The sequence below is a fragment of the Neolamprologus multifasciatus genome, chromosome 14, assembly GCF_963576455.1.
Source record: "Neolamprologus multifasciatus chromosome 14, fNeoMul1.2, whole genome shotgun sequence".
NCBI lineage: Eukaryota > Metazoa > Chordata > Actinopteri > Cichliformes > Cichlidae > Neolamprologus > Neolamprologus multifasciatus.
Genome location: NC_140452.1, coordinates 35,086,324 through 35,108,336, shown reverse-complemented (window position 1 = coordinate 35,108,336; position 22,013 = coordinate 35,086,324).

Genomic DNA, 22,013 nt, shown 5'->3' with positions numbered 1-22,013 from the left:
CATTCTTATATATTTCTATACAGTGTATTGTGTATTTTATTGTACAGTTATTTTATTTTCAACTTTAATTTATATATTTTATCTTATTCTTTCCCAGTTAAATTTACCCTTCATTCTAATTTGTGTTGTACAGTTATCTAATTTTTAACTTTAATTTTTATATTTTATTTTATTTTATTCCTTCCTAGTTAAATTTACCCTTTTTAATTTTCATATTTATTTCCTATCTTATTCGTAGCCTTTTCTTTTTTTCTTTAGGTCACGAGCAGTTGTCTAAGCATTTCACTGCATATCGTCCTGTGTATGACCGTGTATGTGACAAATAAAATTTGAATTTGATTTTGAATTTGATTTTGTCCGCCACCAACAGTGTTCTTTCTTAGAGTCAGTCACTTGACTCTCTTTCCCTGTGCTTTTGCTTGATATGAGAGAAATCTAATTTGCCTCGAGACACCGGGCCCTTTAGTTTTTTTGCGCTCAGTGAAGCAAAAATGGAGCAACATCCACAGACAGTGGCTTATTCGATAAACCTAAATGTGTGGTGAAATCCTTCCATCTAAAGATTTGAAACCTGGGCTGTGATCGAATAGTCAATTTTGCATTGGAAGTTTTCTAACTAAGTAACAGGACTCAGGAAAGACCTGATAGTGATAGTGGATGCATGGCAGCCATAATAATCGCTGCTTGAATTATCTAAATACTTGATTCAGTTCTTGCTTTATTACCTCCTTGGGCAAAGGAGTCACTGGACCATCCTGTCAGTAAGCAAAGAAGATAAAGCAATGCACCATTATACCATAACCTGCTGATATGTTTTAATCCTTCAATGGGAGACTATGCTAAACCTACAGGTGAATGCTAAACATTATGCGGTTGTTGTAAAATTGTTTATCATTGCCTGAAGAACATAGCGATATTAAATACATTCTTTAGCACTTGTTCCCTTTTATATAACTAGCATAAATCAATATGCCAAGAACATGTGGGGCAAAGTATCTAAGATGAGCCTTTTTGCATTTGTATTTACAACACTGTAGTTTTCAACACAGTGGAACCATGTAAACAACATTCAACATCACAATATGAAGCTGTCATGTTTAGGCTTAAATTTTATTCAGTGACCAGACCCACAAACTATCAGCAATTTTTAACTGTTTATTGAAAATCAGCTGAGTGTTTACTAGGGCTGGGTATCGTCACTGATTTCTAGAATCGATTCAATGCCGATTCACAAGGTCCCGAATCGATTCGATCCACGATTCGATTAAATTCGATTCGATTAAATTCGATTCAATTCGATTTGAATCTGGGAAATTTTGACAGTCAGAAATATTATAATTCAGATCAGTACATTTACATATTTTTGTATCTATAAAAAGGAAGCTGATACACGCAAGATCAAAGGTGTGAGCATCACAGCAGATGCCTTTGTGTCAAAGTAGGTTTTCCTGGCCTGGGATTTTATAAAAATATTCTGCAGTACATCAAAAACGAAAGAAAACCATTAATGAACATACATATCAGCTAACATATACCTCTGACGTTCCAGCGGTTTTATTAGAGACATGGCTAAGCGTTTTGCATTTTGCATAATTTTAAAAAGTTTAAATTTGTTCAGTATTGAACAGCAGAAATTAGGTTTTCTTTTCAGAAGTATGTAAACGGAAAAAAACAGCGGCCGACAGCGCTGTAAACAACGGTAGACTTGTGCATAACAAGCAAGCGAATAATGAAGAAAACAGTACAGAGAGAAAGAGAGAGAGAGAGAGCTGTGCATGAAATGTGGTGGAAGCAAAACAGAAAAAGTCAGAGGGAATTCATGACAATGTTTATGTGAAGCGTAGTTTGGATCTTCTTTTGCTGCTGGTTCAGTCAGTTTTATTTTTATTGTTTGAAGAGAGATAAAACTAACAGCTTTAGAATCGGCGCAAAAAGGGCGTAAACACAAAGCGCGGACCCGCCGACAGATCAGAATCAGTGACCTGTCGGCTTTCAGCCCCGACCGTGTCCGTGCCGTGGGGTGAGAAAGGCGACATCTCACTGATTCTGATCCGCGGGTCCCGCTGTGTGTTTACATCTTTGTGCAGAATCCGTGTTCCTGCTCTCATTTACTGTCTTAGCTGTTTGGTGGTTGTTGAAATTTTGTGAGATTTCACCTGAGATTCTGTCATTTCGGGCAAAATAAATTTATATTAAAAAATCGATTCAGGATTTTAATGAATCGATTTCACGTTATCCAAGCCATATCGATTTTAATCGATAAATCGATTATAAAAACCCACCCCTAGTGTTTACAGAGGTTGGCTTTTCAACCAGGGGCTCTACCTAATAAGAGAAATGGTGTTAAAAGCGACCAAGGTGAGTTTAACAGGATATTACAGATTTGTTTGTAATGTTTGTAATTTGCTTCCACTGTCTTGGTTGTTATTTTTTGAGGGATACACAGCAGGGAGGTGGAGGTACGTCCTTTCCTTTGTAATTACTAATAGTGACTGGCTTGGAGTAGGCAAGAGTGGGTAGAGGTGCTTGCAACCCTCCTCAGGGAAGCAGGGATCCAGATGAACAGGTTTACAGGGGAGGCTCCAAACAGGTTGCTCAGAAGGACACAAACAAATTGGGTACAGAATGAAGAGCACAAAAACTAGCAGGTCACAAAGACAGTCTGATTACAACAATACTGCCCAACCTTCTGGTGGAGGACAGCAACACCACCCAACCTTTAAATACCGACAGCTTCAACTCTGAACAGCTGAGCAAAGGAGAGCCCACAGGTAGGCCATCAAGGTAGAGCCAGCCCACAACTGCACCTGTGACTTAAAGAGACTAAAGAAAGAGAGACAGAGGAAGAGAAAGGAAAAAAACAAAACCAGCACCATAACAGAAGCAGCTGAGTGTAAGTGTAGTGTAGCGTGGTTTTACTGGGCACTGTGGTCGTCTTTTCCTCAGAACTTGTGAATTCTGCTTCACGAGAGAAGAAGGGGGGTGGGAGGGGAAGCTGAGATCTGGTACTAAACACAATACAGAGGCATGCTCACTTTCTCTGAATTATGTACTTCTAAGGGAATAGTATTGCATGTTTTTATATGTTCATTTTGTTTTTTTAGGCTTTTTTCTTAAATGTATTTTAAAAAGCTTGTAGTGCATCAAAATGAGATAAAGGTACTATTATGTAGGAGTAGAGAGTGGATGGGTGACAGGTGTTGATTTGTAAATAGCTGGACATGAACAACTTGTGCATATTATATAATATCATACTACAGTAAATTTCTATTTTACTAGGTAGCTCATTCTCTTTCTCTTAACAATACTTTCTTATATAATACATTTTGGGGTCAACTTCAAAGAAAGGTACTTTTGATATAAGTGAGATCAGAGGTCATGTTACATGACAGAACGATATTGTGATATTTAGAATCCCCTTAAACCTGTATGATTTCTTTATTCACTTCCCACTTGGATTAGGTGGGGAAGGTTGTTACTTATCTTTCTTCTTGCAAAAATTTCAGTTTTAATAAAATGACAAGTTCAACATCTGGAAAAGAACATTTCAAAGCTTCACTATATTTCTGTTATTTAGGCACAGCGTCTCTACAAACTCATCAAGACAATCTGAGCAGCTGGATATCTCTACCTCTGCACGCCATACCATTTTTGTTGTGGCAGTGAAAAGAAAGTCTTTCAATAGCACATGATGTGACTGACAGTTATCATTTTGCCATTTTAGTTTTCATGATGGCTGAAGTGTGACGGTCCAACACCCCCTTATTTTTCAAGAAAATATGAAGCAATTTCACAGCAGGGTGACGCCAGCAGAAAAAGCAGACAGACACAAAGCAACAATGACACGATCATCGCCTATCACATCCTCCTTCCTTTAACTGAGTCTTCACACTTTTTCCTGCCTTGCAACTTAACTTCACTACTGAGGAGTAAATAATTGAATAATTATGAACAGATTTGTGCTGCTCAGAGAAGCAAATTCCCCAGCCATCTTCCCCCTCCCCTAAACACCTAAATAGTATTGTGTGTTTTAATTTTTTTTAAATAGTTCTAATTAGAAGTCAGGGAGGTCTGAGCATTATCCAGACAATACAAATGAATTTCAATTCACCTCCATTGCACCTAGGTGGTGATAGATGTGCAGCATATCTGAGAACCAAGGTATAAAGAAAATGAACTGTGTACATGACTAGAAGAGTAATTTTTCTTTAAAAAGCAAGTAGACAGTAGGATTGTGTGATAAGCTTTATATTAAAAAAGCGAGATTTTTCTCATTAGCTGTCACTGATATTTATTTATTAGCAATACAATCATTTGTTTACATTTGCACCCATTCAGGTGGGACTGACATTAAGCAGGGAAATTGGGCATCAGCTGGTCCATGGTAATTAAACTTACAAATTACAAGATATGACCTGTAATAGACATTTACAGTAACAAGATTAAACTAAAGTGAAAAAATAAGTGCAAACATCTATATAGCAATTAAAGAATAAAAGACACTTAAGAACTTGACTATAAAAATCACATTTTAGTTTTTTGCACACCAATGTGTTCATTACAAAACCTAGTTTACAGTTTGAGCATTAAAAGTGTTCAAACTGGAAGCACTTTTAATGCTGCCAGTTTGAGGTAATATAAATAAATCCATCCCAGTGTTGGTTGAGGCAAAATCAAGCTTAGCTGCACCCCAGCATATCTGGTGATTTCATTGCTGATCTTTCGCACATGTGATTGGCTGTTTTGCAATTTGGGGCACTCTACATGAACTACTTTAGTCTAACCGTAGTTTCTGCCCATGTGCAAGCCACTTTGCAACCCAGCTTCACCACAGCTCCTGCTTTCATGATGTGTCTGACCTAGTCACTGTTGTCTGTTCTGTGCTTGGGGTCTTGCTGCTGTTTTCCACGCACATGAAAGAATGGGGAAGTAACAGAAAAAAAGCCCTACTGCCAAAAAAAACGTATTATAGGTAAAAATGTGCACCTTCTTTTGACTATTAAGGTCCTGGCTGACATATAGGGAACAAAATGAAATAAAATAAACCGCCAACCTGTACAAACCTAGTGACAATTGCATTAATCCTTTCCAAAACTTTCCAGCATGCAATGTCTTGCCAATTTGTCTTTTCTGATTTGTGGCATCTACAACAGATTAAAGAAAAAAGAGGGAAATTTACAAACATTACAATGAGATAATTTGCAAATTAAGCCAAAGAGCCTAATTTGGCAACAATAAGTATTCGGGCATCCTTCACTGGAAAAAGATTTAAGAAAAAAGTGGAAACACCTCAGGAGAACAGCTTAAACACAACACCAGTGTCATTATTGATGTTTGTAGGGATGATTCACCTGTGTTTACTAGTTTGGTTGATGTGTGGCATTGGTGTGTGGACCAGCTGGTGGGTTATGGGTCCAACAAAAACAGCAAGTCCAGTGAGGTTTTAAATGGGGCTTTAAATAATTCTAAACCGCTTAACATTCCACCTAACCAAAACTCAGTGATGAAGCATTTTGCTGTGTCAAATCATTACTGGATGCTCATTAAATGTCTGTGAAGGTTCTCAGTCATCCAGGTCATCGTAGTTTAAGGAGCTTGGAAAGAAAAGTTTGGAAAGAAAAGCGTCTGGACTTCTCTAGGTTTCTTGAAGACGTTTCACCTCTCATCCGAGAAGCTTTTTCAGTTCTAAGAGCAATTGGTGGAGAGTCCCAGATTTTAAGCCCTATGGTGAGGTGAAACATCTTCAAGAAACTTAAAGAAGTCCAGACACTTTTCTTTCCAAGCTCCTTAAACATGCTCATGAAGTATGTTTTAGCTCTGGCCTGAGATTATGATAATATCCTATGAACAGTATCAATAACTATTTCAGCTCAGTTATCCTGGCTGATGGTGTGATTCACCTCATACAGTTCTGTTTGAGTTTAGAGTGCAGTGGTGTGTCCGTGTATGCATGTGTGTGTTGCGTTGCATGAGGCTTTTACAGACCAGGAAAAATGGCTGTGTTTTGAAGGCTCTAACTTTAATTCAGAGCCCATTTTCAGTCCATTATGCCCGGCCACTGGGGAGGCAGCAGCAAATTAGAACTATCTCTACTCCACTGACTTCATCATTAAAATTAAAATGGCAAATGCTGCACCCCACCTGTCATGCACACACTCACACATACTGACCTGAGTGCAACACACTACACAGAGTTGTGAACATGTTTGGAGATATATGTGACACACCACAAAAACCCCTGACATGTACCAAACACATAAGTTACTACAAATTGACATCTTTTAAAAACACACTTGAGCAAAATTGATGCCTATCAAAAAACACTCACACCGACTGCATGGAGGGAATGAGGGGATGGAGAGTGTCCTGTCACACCCAACCATTTCTAGTATTGCTGGCCCAGTGGGATAGTGTATTAACTACCGCTAGGAGCAGTCTGCTGATGCATGTGTGTGTGTGTGTGTGTGTGCGTGTTAGTCCAGATGTGACATGTGTGACAGTCCCATTTACGCAGTGGGGGTTGCCTTTGATACCTCGGCTAATGTAAGAAGTAAGAATGGCTGGTCATTTAGTTGATATAGCTTCACAGCCTGCCTCTGCACTGTGGTCCAAACAAGATCAATAGAGGAGAACAGAGGCGAGCCATAGAGTGAGAAAAGAGGAGAGGAAACGAATAGATGTACTAATATCGCTGCTTCAAGTCCTTGCCTGTGGTAATTACAGCCGTAAAACTCAATAATTACACTGCTTTCTCTGTAAACAGCACCGACTACGCTGCTGTGTATGTAGACTGGCTGGAAATCTGCTTGCATACTGTATGATTTGGTTTACATTTTACATGCCTTCTCTGCAAAAACTGTTGGGGGATTCATTTGAAAGAGCAAATTGTACACCTACTTAATTCAAATGAATCAGTTCAGAGAACCACATCAGTATGTGCACTCAGGTTTGCATGCTATGTGCATCTGCAGGCATCAGGTAAAAGGCATTGACTTCCCGCTAATGCTCTGAAAAAAGGCTGTTGGGAGGGACCCTGGCGTGAAACGAGGAAGCGAGTGTTTTCCTCACGGTTCACAGAGGAGTCAAAAAGAGAGGGAGGCGTGGAAATGAAATGAATTGGAGTGGGAGCGAGGGAGGCAGGTGGGATGAGGGAAGAAGAAACAAATAGATAACATTCACCTGTGCCCCCTGCTAGAGTCACAACTGACTTGATGCCAACTGGCCATGAAGTTTCCAGAGTGTCGGAGTTGCCTTTTCTGCACACTTAAAGACAATGATTAGAAACATGCATGACTGCAAATACATTAAAGGGGAAGTGAGTGACAAAAGCAGCATGATGATGTGGGTGAGACATCATTCTCATATACATGTTAGAATCGGTACATGTTAAATTTTTCTTTTCATAGCATCAGTTTGTAACAACTGTGTTGAAGTGCTTTATATTGTAAGGTAAAGTCTACATTTCTGGACAGAGAACCCAAACCGATGAGCAAATGCTTGACAAAAGCCGGAAGGAAGAGCTCACCTTTAACAGGAAGAAAGTTGACTCAGTTTGAGTTACAAACATCCATATAGCAATTAAAGAATAAAAGACACATATGAAAACAGTTTTCCCTGTTTGCCATCTTTGTTGTGGATCCAAGATGAAATGTTTTTAGGTCTGCAGACCAGTTGTAGCCCTCTGATAACAATCAGCTACATAGGATGTGGTTGCTAGCAGGGTGCTGCAGTCATGGAAGATGGCAACCTGTCTGCAAACACTCACCAACTACTTGCCAAGTGATAGTAAAACTTTGAAAGGTGTGATGCAAACTGCAAACAAAGAATGTTGCTCTTCAAGGACCTTTTAAAATGCATTGGTTTAAGCTGAAAGACAAAGGTTTTACTTTGAAGATGACATTCTCCATTTCTGGTTTGCATTGCACTTTTATGTTTGCAGAGTGTTTGCAGCATATTTCATAGGAACTGCACAGGACCTATACTACTATGTTCAGCTAGTGACCAAAGCATTCACAACGATGTTTTGAGTGAAATACGCTTCAATAAGCGTATTGAAGCTTAGTTCACCCAGCGACAGTAAGCAACCTTCAGCAACCACTCACCAACTCACTGGAAAATACAGTGACCAGAAGTTACCAGTGGATTGCTGACTGGTTGTTACATCCCTCAGAGGATATTAGTTTTTAATTTGTGAAATAATGCCTTGTGTTTTGTCTAGGCTCCATCTCCTCTGTCCTGAGTGGGTGCTGCTGCCTGAATCAAGTCACTCATCAATCAGCAGATCCCTATATAATGCCTGTGGAGCTGTGTTTCTGGGCCTTCTGGGCCATTTTGACTGCCATACTTGTACATGCTTTTGATTTGTATTTTTAGACTTATGTGTCTGTGTTTTGTGATCGCTTGATTTCTCCTAGTTATTTGCTGGTTAGGTAGGTTATTTCTGTTGTTTTATATTTTGTTTTCTTTGGAGTTAGGTTAGTTACCATTTGTTTCTATTATGTATTTTATGCTTAGGGATTAGCTCTCCCTCAAATTAAATGTCAGTCTGAAACAGAGCTTTAAACTAGCAGAAAATAAACCTTTAACAAATGCCATCTTGACTACTCTTTCACTGTTTTAACTTTATGTTATTCACTTCTAACCACAAGGCTAGCCAGTGTAAAGAAGAAAACAGCAATGTTTCTGCTGCTTTCTCTTCTAAAAAGATTGCACGTCACTTTTCAACATCCATGTGAACGACAGTGGCGTATAGAACAATGTGATGACAGTGTTTTTGCCGTTTTACATAATAAAATAGCATTTCACAAAGACCCAGTTCTTTGTGTTACTGCTGTAATTTCTGTAGTCTTTAAAAGCCTCACATGTATTGAGCACAAAGATGAATGTGCAAAATATTTTTTTTTTTCTGATTTGGTTTGGTGAGCTCCATATTTTTCAGGAATACTTGAGGAAAAAAGTCTAGTGAGTGGAGGTAGCAATGTGGTAATAAATCTGGCATAATTATGTACAATGAAGCCTACATTTAGTGAATGAATCAGTTGTGCTGAATAATTTGACACAGACTCATGCACACAAGATGTTTTTTCTCTAGTTTTTCCTGCAGAACAGCTTTTTTTTAACATTTAACACTGTCACTTGACAGAAACAATTGTAGAAACAAGCAAGTAAGTGTACTTATTATTGTTGTATTGTTACATGGGAGAGTTTTTTTATTATTAGAAAAACTCATTTTCTCATTTGTAATGAGGAACATTAATAACATGATATGAACGTTTTGACTACACATGATCATGGAACATTGTACACGTTCACTGCTTGGGAAAAAAAATCAAGTTACACTATATTGCCAAAATTTGGTTTAGCAGCGTGCATTTTTGAACATTCTTACAGAAGTACATTTAAGAGATCAGACACTGATGTTGGATGAGAAGGTCTGACTCCCAGTCTTCACTCCAATCATCCCAAAGATGTTCTGTCTGGTTGAGGTCAGAACTCTGTGCAGGTCAAGTTCTGCCATACCAACCTCACTCATCCATGTCTTTATGGAGCTTGCTTTGAACACTGGTTAGCAGTCATGTTGGAACAGGAAAGGGCCATACCCAAAACTGTTACCAAAAAGTTGGGAGCATGAAATTGTGCAAAATGTCTTGGTTTGCTGTAACATTAAGAGTTCCTTTCACTGGAACTAAGGTGACAAGCCCACTTCATAAAAAAACCCCTCAACACCATAATACCCTCTCCACCAAACTTTACAGTGGGGTCAGTGCAGCCAGACAAGTACCATTCTCTTGGCAACTGCCAAACACAGACCTGTCCAGATTCCCAGTTGGAGAAGCGTCATTCATTACTTCAGTGAACACATCTTCACTGCCCCAAAGCTCAGTGGCAGCATCCCTTACACCACTACATCTAGAGATGGGAATTGATAAGAATTTTGGGATTTCGATACCTTATCGATTCTCATTGGCTCCGCTTTGAGAGTCACCACCATCTCTAAGCAGGATATCAAAGACATTACAGTCATGCAAATTAATTTTGCTTGTGCATGTTGGAGGTATTTCCCCTCTGTGTTGTGATCAATGTTGTTATTACTCAAAAAAAATATTAAAGTTATTACACATGTTACACAGAACACTTTTCTTAGAAGTAATGTAGTACATTACTTAATTATTACTTAATTATTAAGACATTTGTTATAAATTTGTTACCTTATTTTCATGGTACTCTGTAAAATGATCTGAAAAAAACTGTCTCATAACTACCAGTTAATAATATAACCCGCTACAGCCCCACAGACCGACACAAATCCCTATCCCAATGAGGCCAAGCGCTATCTTTTGTCTTAGTATTTAGATATGAACACAAAGCCGACAGCACAATGCAAAGATGAAACCAGCACAAATAGCAATCGTCACGGTGATTCTGCTGTAGAAACATGAACAGGTAGAAATGGAGGCTGCAGCCTGACCGCTTATCTGATTGTTACCTGTTGAAGTTCAATAGCGGTTTCACTCCATCACTCCAGTTCATGTACATCATTGAGCTGGGAGATGTCCTACGACCACAAGAAGAAGTATGCTAAACTCACAGCCAATGCACAACAACACGACAGTAAAGTGAAGATGCAACCAGTCGAAGTAGGCTGTAGGTGATTTATAACCCTGTCAACATCAAGGTCTTTCCCATGTCAAGGAAAACGTTGAGGAAGCAGGGTGCCCACTTGATAACCCAGAAAGGCAGCACCACTCAGTTGACTGCCCTATAGAGTCTAAGCTGCAGGTTTCACGTTGCAGGTGAAATAAATACCTAGTCCTATAAGAACACTTTAAGACTTGGATGTAGCTGCTCAACCATGGAAATTTATTCCATGAAGCTCATCACGGGAAGCTTCACAAAGCCTTTCACACAAAAAGGCACCAGTCAGCTTACAGGTTTGACACCCCCCCCCCCCCTTCCCTTCAGTAATGTAGACCAGCCCCTGCCATTCTTTCAGTGTCAACTCCTGCCTGTAGGTTTTGTCAGATTAAACACTGTCCATCTCTAAGTGTGTGTATGTGTTTGCTTTCAGACTTTGTGAATTTCTGAAAACATGGTTGAGCGACAATGAATGCATTCCTGTGTGTGTGTGCATGTTGTGCATTCACCTCTGGCTGTGCATGTCTATGAATCTTTTTACAGTGCAGAGCAGAGTCTGGTTGAGCAGAGGAAGGGATGATGGAGAAGATGGAAACAGTGTGAAAGAAGAAAATGATGAAATGTAGCAGAGGTAAAGGAGGGAAGCAAGGTAGAAAGAGGGGGGTGGGGGTAGTTTATACGGTGTGGTGGACCAACACAGCAGAGGAATCAGAACCTGAGGCACTTACTTGGCAAACGGTGGAGTCAAGTTGGAGAGGAAATGGGGTCATAATCAACATTTTCAGTTTATTGCAGGCGATCTCAAGGGATGTGTCCAATTGCTGTTATACTCTGCACTTGCACCAGGCATGCTTTTCTGAATGGCGACGCTTGAGGTGATAAAAAAAGCTTTTTGCTCTTCATTTTTGATGGTGCAGCATTTTTAATATTGCAGTACATACATCACCATGCTGTTTTGTGTCAGACATTGTGTTGCCTCTTTTTGTGACCATCTCATCTACTGTCTTTGGTCAAAAGTTCTTAAAGCTTTTTTGGCATTAGGTCATATCCTCTATATCCAATCTGAATTCTTCTAGTAAGAGTGCAGTGACGACTCATTCACAAGGTCACAAAAGACCCTAGAACAACATTCACTTACCTGAGTTAAAGTCAGTGATTATGACTCAAACATAAGAAAGAGAGTAAAAATGACCTGCATGGCAAAGTTCCAAGATGAAAATCACTGCAGAGAAAAAGGCACATAAAGATCTTGATGATCCCCCAGACTTTTGGGAAAATACTCTGTAGACTGATTAGACAATAGTTGAAGTTTCTCGAAGGTGTGTGTCCGATTACATCTGGTGTAAAAGTAACACATAACACAGTATTTCAGAAAAGCAACATCATACCAACAGTAAAATATGGTGGTGGTAGTGTGATGGTCTGGGGCTGTCTTGCTGCCTGGACCTAAAGGAATACTGTCTGCCAAAGGAGAATGTCCGGCCATCTGTTTGTGAACTCCAGCTGAAGCACACTTGGGATCTGCAGCAGGACAATGATCCAAAACAAAAGAGTCTTCCTCTGAATGGCTTGCAAAAAACTAAATGAAGACATTGGAGTTGCCTAGTCAAAGTCCTGACCTGAATCTATCTGAGATGCTGTGGCATGACCTTGAAAAGGCAGTTCATGTTTGAAAACCCTCCAGTGTGGCTGAATTATAACAACAGGAACACGAAGATTTGGATTTTTTCCCCCAGAATAATAAACACCTTTATTGAGAAACTGCATTTTGTGTTTATTTGTCTTATTGTTGTGTAATATTTTAATTTGTTTGTTGATCTGAAAAAATTAAGTCTGACAAACATACCCAAAAATAGGAAATCAGGAAGGGGGCAAACACTGATATACGGCTATATAACCAGAACACAACCAGTTGGCAACCAGCTGAATCGAGTCTCCTACTGTGAACAGACGCATCGCAGAAATGTTGTGAATGAGTGTTGGCAATCTGTCTGCACGTATAAATTAGACAGCAAGCTTTGCCAATCTGCCTGTGAGTAGTTGCAGTCAGTGTTGAACCGTGATTAGAGACAGGTTGCCTTCCACTGGGCGATTGGTGCATTGGCGATTGGTGGTCACCTTGTGATCCAAACTGGGTGCTCAGAGGTTTAAGGTGTTGCATGCTCCATGTGGTCATTGGAACGTCTTGCAATTGGTCACTGATCGTAAAAAAAAAACAAACTGCACTTATTTTTTTCCTAGTTGCAAGGTGGTTGCCATCCTGTTATTTTTAGTGTGACTGAGACAAACAAAACAGTCTTCCTTATATTTCTTATATTGGGTGTCCTAAAATCTGGGAACTCAGACAACACTAGGCCCAAATGTTCAGGGAAATTGATGTGATTTAGCCTTTCTGAAGATAAATTTATGAAAAACTTTATAATTCTGGAGAATATCTGAATATAACCTGTAAAACCCTAAGGGTTAGTGATTAGTGATAAGCAGAAAGTGATGAAGAGCAGCAGTGAAACTCAAATTCCAACAACCTTCCTTAGAAAACATGACAAAAACGTGATGAAACCACTGTGTGTGTTTGTGTGTCTGTGTTGGTCCCTGACTGCCCCTTATAAATCTTTTCATTTGCAGGTTTATCTCTCACTATCACAGTCATAATCTCTGCAACTCCAAAATCCCCATCTCAGCTTCTATTTTGTTCTTTTTTTCCCCTTTACTTTCCCGACTCCTCTATCTCTCCTGAGCTCTCATTACTTGTTAGTGAGGAATAATTCCACCCTCTCTGTCCTCATAAACTTCAGATCCCCTTTTTTATCATTCTCTCTTTCCTTGTCCCCACCTCTCCATCCAACCACAAATTCACTCGTCACCTGCTATCTGTTCACTGTCTATCGTCTGTCTATCGTCTGCGCTTCCATTTTTTTCTTGATGTGTTTTTCTCATTTTCTTTTCTAGTTTGCACTCTGCCTCTTTTCCAGCCGAGTAGCAGCGGTACACTGAACAGAAGGTGGAAGCCCGGATAAGTCTTTCTCCTTTCACCTGTCTCTTTCAACCCCAGCCCACCCCCATTCTGTCATCTCTGCTTCTGCCTTGTGATATCTGTCTTTCTCAATGTATCCCTCCATTTGTTTATCTCCTCACCTCTATTCACCTGTTCTTTCACTGTCTCCCTCCTCACGTTGCCTCTGTCCATCACATTCATTGCTCTCTACAGCTTATAAAATACAAAGGAAAGACTAAATAAAGAGTCGGGCATATTTGAAACATTATAACTTAATAAACAAATGGTGTTGACCATTGTTAATACAGTCATACTGGTCAGCTAGGTTTCCACGTGTGATTAAGCAAACTGCTGATGGCTGGGAAGGCAGCAAGAGCTCAATTTCCTGTTTGTTTTCTAGCTTTCTTCAAGTAATTGAACATTTAACCATTTTCTTTCCCCTCAAGAAGCACTGTGGGGACTGTGTCTTATCTCACTGTTGAGCTGTGAAACTGGGCCAGCACCAATCAGAAAGACAGATGGCTGAATGCTTACCAGGGGACACGTTCCCTTTAATATATTAAAAACTATATGCAAAGCAGTCACATAAATTACTTTTATTTCCTTCTGTGTTTCCCTGAGTTCTACAATGTAGTTTAGTGTTATGTCAGAAATCAGTGGTGTGCGATAATGTAAATTTGGTTTTGATATCGATCTGATACAGAGTAACTATATGACCAGTGCTGCCAGTATTAATTCTGGTACTGTAATCTATAAAGGTAGATTATGTAGGGGAGAGCAGTGTGTCATTGATGATCAATAAATCATAATCATCAAATTGCAGATTCTTAACTAATTTTAATGACGACTAAATCACTGATTCTTACTTTCCACAGTTATGAGTTAATAGGACAAAACACACCTTTCAGCTCCTCGTGTACATTGAAGCACTGCTTCAGCCTGAGCCTGTTCAGTTATTATTTGTAATACAGGTATGCATCTTATGCTAATTGTTTTACACAGATTGTGTAAGATGTGATGACTGAGTGAAAAAATAAATACTCATCAAACATGAAAGTGTTTTTTTTTCTTTTAGATCTGGAATATATATATATATGCCTGTCTCCAAAGCAGCTATAAATAAAATATACGTGACAGTCAACACAACCAGATTCAGATATTTTCATAGTGCAGTTATATATTTTATTTCCCAAAAATAAAACACACAACAAAACAAAAAACAAACAAACAAACAACAACAACAACAAGAAAACAATCCAGTGACTACATACTGAGCTTAGAGGACAAAACTATTGCTCTGTTAAGGAGGAGGAGGTTGGAGCTTGTTACCATCATGGGCTCGTCCGGTCAGAATGAGAATGAACAATCATCAATCACTTGCAGGTTTCTCGTTTTATTTGAATAATCAGTATTAAAGGACACACATGGACCGAAATAAAGTGTGATTTAAGTCATTTATTAACTTAAAATAATACATGAAGTCAGGACACCAAAACCTAAAATCACCTCAGCTGCCACCCCATGTGGGAGTGAAGAAAGAGTGAGCTGTAGGTGAGTGCAGTCCTTATATAACGTGTGACAGGTGAGTGCAATTAAGGGCATGCACCACACCCAATCAAAGGTGAGGAAAAGAAAACAAGGGGAATCTGGTGAAGTGAGTGAGTGTGCTGAAAGAGGAGTCTTTACAACAGATCTGACTGTGCTATTATTAATGCGATACCAATACCAGGGTTAGTATCGATGCTGTAAGTATTTGGATTTGTCTGCCCACTTATATCAGAAACAACATTGTTTTCTGTATAAACACCACCATTTGTCGCTACAGAAAGTCATACATGGAACAAGCAAATCTACATCACATCACTGCCTCGCTTCTTGCTACCAACGATCAGGTTGTTATAAGCTTACTATTGGCTTTCTCTTTTGTTCCTGTGGGGCAGCATTTAAGGAGTGGCTCATCCACCCAGCCTCCACCAGATTGCCACAGCGGTTGAAGCAACAGCACATCCAGGTTTACTCATGCTCCATGTTATTCTTGTGATTCCTGCTGTTTACCTGTGATGCTCCTTGTGTCCTAGTTCTGGCTGTGGAAATCTACCTGCTTCCTTACCAATACTCCTTACTGCTCCAGCCGCACAAGGCCTCTAACCCTCTTTAGAAAATCTTACCAAATCCTAGAACCCTGTGTTCTGGATTATTGAGTCTGCCAGTTCCAGTTAAAACCTTAAGAGCATCCGTTCCAGAAAATGTCTTTCGCCTAAATATTTTGATAAAACAAAAAACATGATTGAAAATGTAACAAACAGGAAGCACAATCATAGAAGTGCTATGCAACCTTTTAAATGCCTAGAGGCTCAGCCAGCTATTAAAACTGGAACCAGTACACAGTACTGTGCCACTCAAGACGTTGTTTTCAGTTAACCGAGGGAGTACTGTGTTTAGCTACAGAACATTTGCAGTTATGATGCCACACATGTTTCACACAGCACAGCTACCACTGCTAAAGACAGTCCACATGAATATTTCTAGACGTTCATGAATAAGATTCTGATTCTGACAGAAGTGTCATTTGTTTGACAAATTAACAAAACTTGTAAAAATCACTGACAAAATGCTGAAAAGTAACACAGAGAACATTTTTGGTAAGACAGAGAGAGAGAGAAAGGGACGGAGAGAGAGAGAGAAAGGGAGAGAGAGAGAGAGAGAGAGAAAAGGGAGAGAGAGAGAGAGAGCGAGACAGAGAGCGAGACAGAGAGAGAGAGAGAGTCCTTGTGTACTGGTTCCATTCCTAAAAGCTGGTTGAGCCTTCTTGTCCTTGCAGTCTCGTGAAGTCTTCGTCAGATGAAGCTCATTTACCCGTCTCAGCTGGAACTCTGGCGACACATCTGTCTCTCATCAACTCATAAGTCTTCAGTATATTTAAGAAAACATATTCCCATCAGTCCTTTGCCAGACAATGCAGCCACATTAGTTGTAAATTCATTCAGTGATTGTCTTTTGCTAAATTATATTTAAAATACTTAGCCCATAGTGTCCTCTCCTATTGTACATTGGTCCTTTTCCTGAGATCACTTGGAGGATCATATTCACAGGGTTGTGCACTGTACATTTATCCACTAGGGTGAAACTGTCAGCCCAGACTTCTACTCTAATATCCCAAAGCATCTAAGTAGAAACAATCTGAAGTTTGGCTAATGTCGGCATGTCCTTATGTGCCCAGAGTTGTTTGTTCACACCAACACTGTAAGAACCTACCCTTCTTGCCCGATTGCCCAATTTTCCTCCCTGCAACTTCATCTACTTTCTGAGAGTGAAAATCAAGTTGAAGGATTGCAGTTCTGATCCGCTGGAGGAAATCCACATTACATCACACAGGTACAACTGCAAGGGGATGAAACTGGATTTACACTGGGAGCCAGCTTTAGCGATGTGTCAACTTGCACAACACTGCCTGTATAGACACAATGTGTTCTAGTACAGGGGCTTCCAGGGTGAAGGGGTTCAATTTACTAATTCCATACATGGGTGATCCACGCATATTTTGTCTGAAAAATTCAGTCAGTAAATACTCACTGTGCAGAGAAACCTGGCTTGGATGAATAAAACATGCATACATGCATGACAAATGACTACCCATAGATGCCATTCAGGAATTTAATTATTGTATAAGTATGTCATAAATCAAATCTCATTAACTTTCACATTAAAGGTAAACTTTCACATCTTTACAGCTTAAGAATGGACTGTCTTATTCCTCGACTTCGTGACCTCTTTATCCACTAAGCTTGTCCACTCATCTGTTAACACACACACACAAACACACACACTCACGCAAGTGTTTAAGGGGGCTAGGCACAGCTGGATTGGCACCTCTTCACCAGCAGGCAAGGAACTGAGGTGAAGTAAAGCTGGTGTACCAGCAGGGTGAGGTGAAGTGGCTCTAATCTTCTCTCCTGGCATGAGGTGGCATAGGGCCGACCCGCTGTGCCAACAGTTATACTGGCAATAGGCGAAGTTGGCATCCCGCTGCTTCTGGCTCAGTGCATCAGCCTCCTGCTGAGGAACAGAGAAGTGGGAAATAGAGACAGTGTGAGGCCAAGTCACAGGAGGTGGAGAGAGACAGACACAGACAGGCAAGCAATGTAATGTAATGTAATGTAATGTAATGTATATATATATATATATATATATATATATATATATACTAATTTTAAGAAAACAGATATAAATATATAAACAGGGAGACAAACATGGAAAGAAAAAGGAAAAACACATCTACCTGCAACATGTCACAGCTAATCAGCTAATCGCATTATGTAGGCAACTCTCTGTGAAAACGTCACCTTAGAGCTGGTGCTACATTTACATTGTTACGTCATCATCTCAGAGGTTCATTTATGTTCATGGCTGATTGAGGTCCACGGGGCCTTAGAGCACGAAAAAATTGGTCACTATCAAATCTTCCTTTTACCAGATTTACACAGCAATAGCCAAACAAATAACTCGAAAAATCTTCTGTCAGCAAGCTGCACACAAGTAAAAATACTGCTCGTTTCCAAATCTGCTCATTAAATTGGGATTTGGCCACTGTGGGGAACTGCCAAAACAAAGTGCCAGATTTCATTATGCAAACCATTTTGCAGTTAATTATACATTATTTCCGCTGGTGGTCAAGAGCTCACATTAAAATAGATTGTTCTGAGTTTTGAAAAATCAGCGGTTGCCCAGTGATTGCATTGATTTTTTTCATCTCTGCCAACAGATTTCAAGTACTTGTGGTTGGCATCTTGTTGCCCAAAGATTGCGCCCTCAACATCAGGCAACCTATCTCCAAACAATTGCAGTCTGAGTCAGACTGATTGAAAATACAAATAATTTCTAATTTATAAACACAGACAGCTTGCCAACAGGTTGCAATCAATCTGAGTCAGTCAGAAGAGATGAGTGCAACTCATCTCAGATGCTTCTCTTTCTGACAAGAGACTCATCTCAGCTGGCTGTCAACTATTCTGGTTATTCCTCTATGAAAGTAAGGCCACTGAGCTTCTGTGCCATTCTGCAGTTAAGTCTCTCTCTTACAGCAACTGTTTTAAATCTATGAGGTTGTAACGCAAGTAGTTAACGTGAATTTCTGTTTGTGAATGTCTTTGCATATAGATGGTAACCAATTTGCAACAGAGGGCAACATATTAGTGAATTTATCACAATTAATTTCCATATCATCAGAAATAATGGTTGCATCTAATTGCAAACTCACCCCGATTGTAAAATGAAAGCAGACTTAGAGCAGAATGACTCTGCTCTTTTTCACAGTCTTGATGCACCAAGTAACTTTGAAGATGGCAACTGGCTGTGTGCGGTCGCAGAGCTGCTTCCAGTCTTAGTTGCAAACAAGAAGACTCCATATTGGTTGCACACAGTCACAGTGATTTTGTTTGAGCCACAATCATATTTATCCCTGGTGTGACTATAACATAAAGCATTCTACTAACAACAGACAAACATTTTCAAACCTTTTCCATAGCAGTAATACCCTACACCAAAACACAACTTACAATTTTTTTTTTACAAAACTGTGGAATAGCATGAAGCTGTTGGATCTTTAAAATTGAAAAAAAGGGAATCACCACTGTAAATACATCCACTAAAAACAGTTTGGGCTAGACCTCTCTTCAGAGACTGTAGTCTGGTCAGTACATACTGTCATTACTGTTAATAATAGCTGCAATCTTAACCATGCATTTTAACTAAGCTTCACAACTTCAGAAATTCAAAAATCACAAATGGACACATGCAATCCATATCAATAGCACGTACAGTAAAGGTTTAGAAAAGCAATTGTTTCAGCTCATGAACTGCTTTCAGTCCTACTGTTTTACAGTAATACTACCATGATGGAAAAAAAGAGAGGGTTAGACGTCCCTGCCCATTTCTTTACATGAATGCTTGGATGTCCGTCTATCAAAATATCACCAAAAATAGCTATTGATTCCCCACTCGCTGTTACTTGTACAGATCCACACAGTAAGCATTGCTGTCTTTTTTTCCCTTAGCACTGTAACCAGCAGTGCAGAAAAGCCTTTCTTGTCCCACAATTCTTTCTGACCTAAATAAGCCAATATGGATACATGCTCCACTTTCCCACACTGAACACCCCCTCCACCATGACCTGTCACGCACAGTTAGTTCTCAAATGACTCAGGGCAGGAGCCTGCTGGAGGGAGCTTACTACTGTTTTGCTTACATTGTGGAGTACGCTCAGTATAGCGGCACAATTCAAGTGGTGCTAGGAATACTGATGTTAGGACTGGTCATGGAACCTTCAGAAAACAGCTCATACAAATAAAATATAACCACCTACACGTACACACACAGTTACTGTAAACATACAAACAGTCAGGAGAATAAAAAAGCAGAATTGAATCAGTACCTCTGACTCAGAGAGAAATTAGTAGAGTCTCTTACTCTTTGCTGTTCTGATAGTACTTCAAGTTGTCTTATTCAGAGGCACAGGCATGGTAAAAAGAAAAAAAAGATGTGTTTGCTGTCTGAATTGATTCTATACTCGTCCTAGCTTTAACACAGCTCTGTGGAAAATAAAAGAAAGGTCACAGAAAGAAAGGTGTGCATGACCAAACACTAGATCAACTGGCCTGCCTTTGATGCTGTTAAAACAACATTGGTTGACCCCGGTTGGCTTTAACTTTACCTGTCGGTGTGGGCAAACTGGCCACTGTTGACCCACACATCTCGTGGCTGTGTGAGAAAGTGCATGTAAAATACAGAGTCTTTTCAGAAAGGTGGAAACGTGTACTCTGCTAGCAATGATGACAGAGGAGAAGACCCCTGGTCTCATTGGAACCAGCATTAAATTTGAACACCCAACATATGTGTGACAATAATATATATTTAGCAAAGTAAGAAATTTTAAAAGCTTTAGCATTGCCCCAAGACTGTTAAACCAGCAGCTGTTTATTACTGGTTATTATGATGTCATCAGCTTAATTTTCTGTTTGGAAGCTAAAGTGATAACAAAATTAGTTGAGGTGCATCTTCATTGTCTTGGACTGTATCGAGGTTAGCTCTATACTTCTATTTAATATCTAATTGTCTAAGAAGTAAAAATAACTTCTTTTTCTCAGGTTTGGTAATGTCAAAAAACCTCTAAATACTCAAGAACTTCCACAGTCTTGACTTAATAGGGGACGCGGATAAGATCTTCCAGAAGGAACACACCCCTATGCGGCATAGCCCCAAAATGTAAATTTTGATAGCATAATTCTTCTGAAAAGCTTGATTGGTTGTGCTTTTGATACAAGGGCTTAGGATTTAGTGTCATATTGCCCAAGGGTAATGTGGCACGTAGACTAGAGGAGTCAGGAATCAAACTACTGGACCTTCTGTTTAGTAGATGACACACTTTAAATCTTAAGCCAAGGTCATCTCAGATATTTTGATTTCACATATGAAGCAAGCAGTAGAGCAGTCACCACCAATCACCACACCCTGCTGCTCAAGTTTTTAAATAGGTGCTGTCAGGGAGTTTTGTCCTGTTGTTATTCTGACCAATCAGCACGCATTAGCTGAAAATTAATTTCATTGGTAGTATCAGATTACCTGAAAAAACAAGACATAAATGTTGCTTCAGTTAAATTCTGACATGTAGCTGACACATATTTATGAAAATTAAACAAAATGTGGGCTGTTTTATCTAGAAGTAGGTGTAAATAATCCTTTTCCCCTTTCAGCTTTTTTCATTATGAGTTATATTACAAGCGCCCCCTGTTGGGCAAGCTCTGTAATCCAAGTTCAATTGATAGCGGGCATTGTAGTGAAGCAAACATGTGCAGCATCATAGGGCTATGGTGCTTGTTGAAATTCTTCATTCCTCATTCAGTGGTGAGCCAAACAAATCTGATGACGGTTAAGTGACGTAAGGGTGTATTTTTAACAAGACACATGAGAGAAACACACAAAATGTTGCATCACATTTGCATTCTTTTAACACATATTGATAATAATAATAATTGTTGTATTGTATGTATGTTGTCATATCTATTTTATTTTTACCCTATAGCAAATCTTAAACAACATAAGAACATAAAGTGTCCTTTAGCAATGGCAGGTACATTTAGATTCCATATGTCCAAAAACCCAGTTTAAATATACATAAAGGTGTCTTTTGCTGTGTTAACTGATTGTTGTAGAAAGTAAAAGTCACAGTAATTTTGTGGTCATTGAAATGTGTTCATCTCAGAAATCCTGACACACTGCTCTCCCCTACATAAGCTGCCTATAAAGTAAAAAGTATTGGTTGAAGCATTGATATCAGTAATACTGGTATAGGATCAATACCAAAATTTGCAGTATTGCACAGCACTAG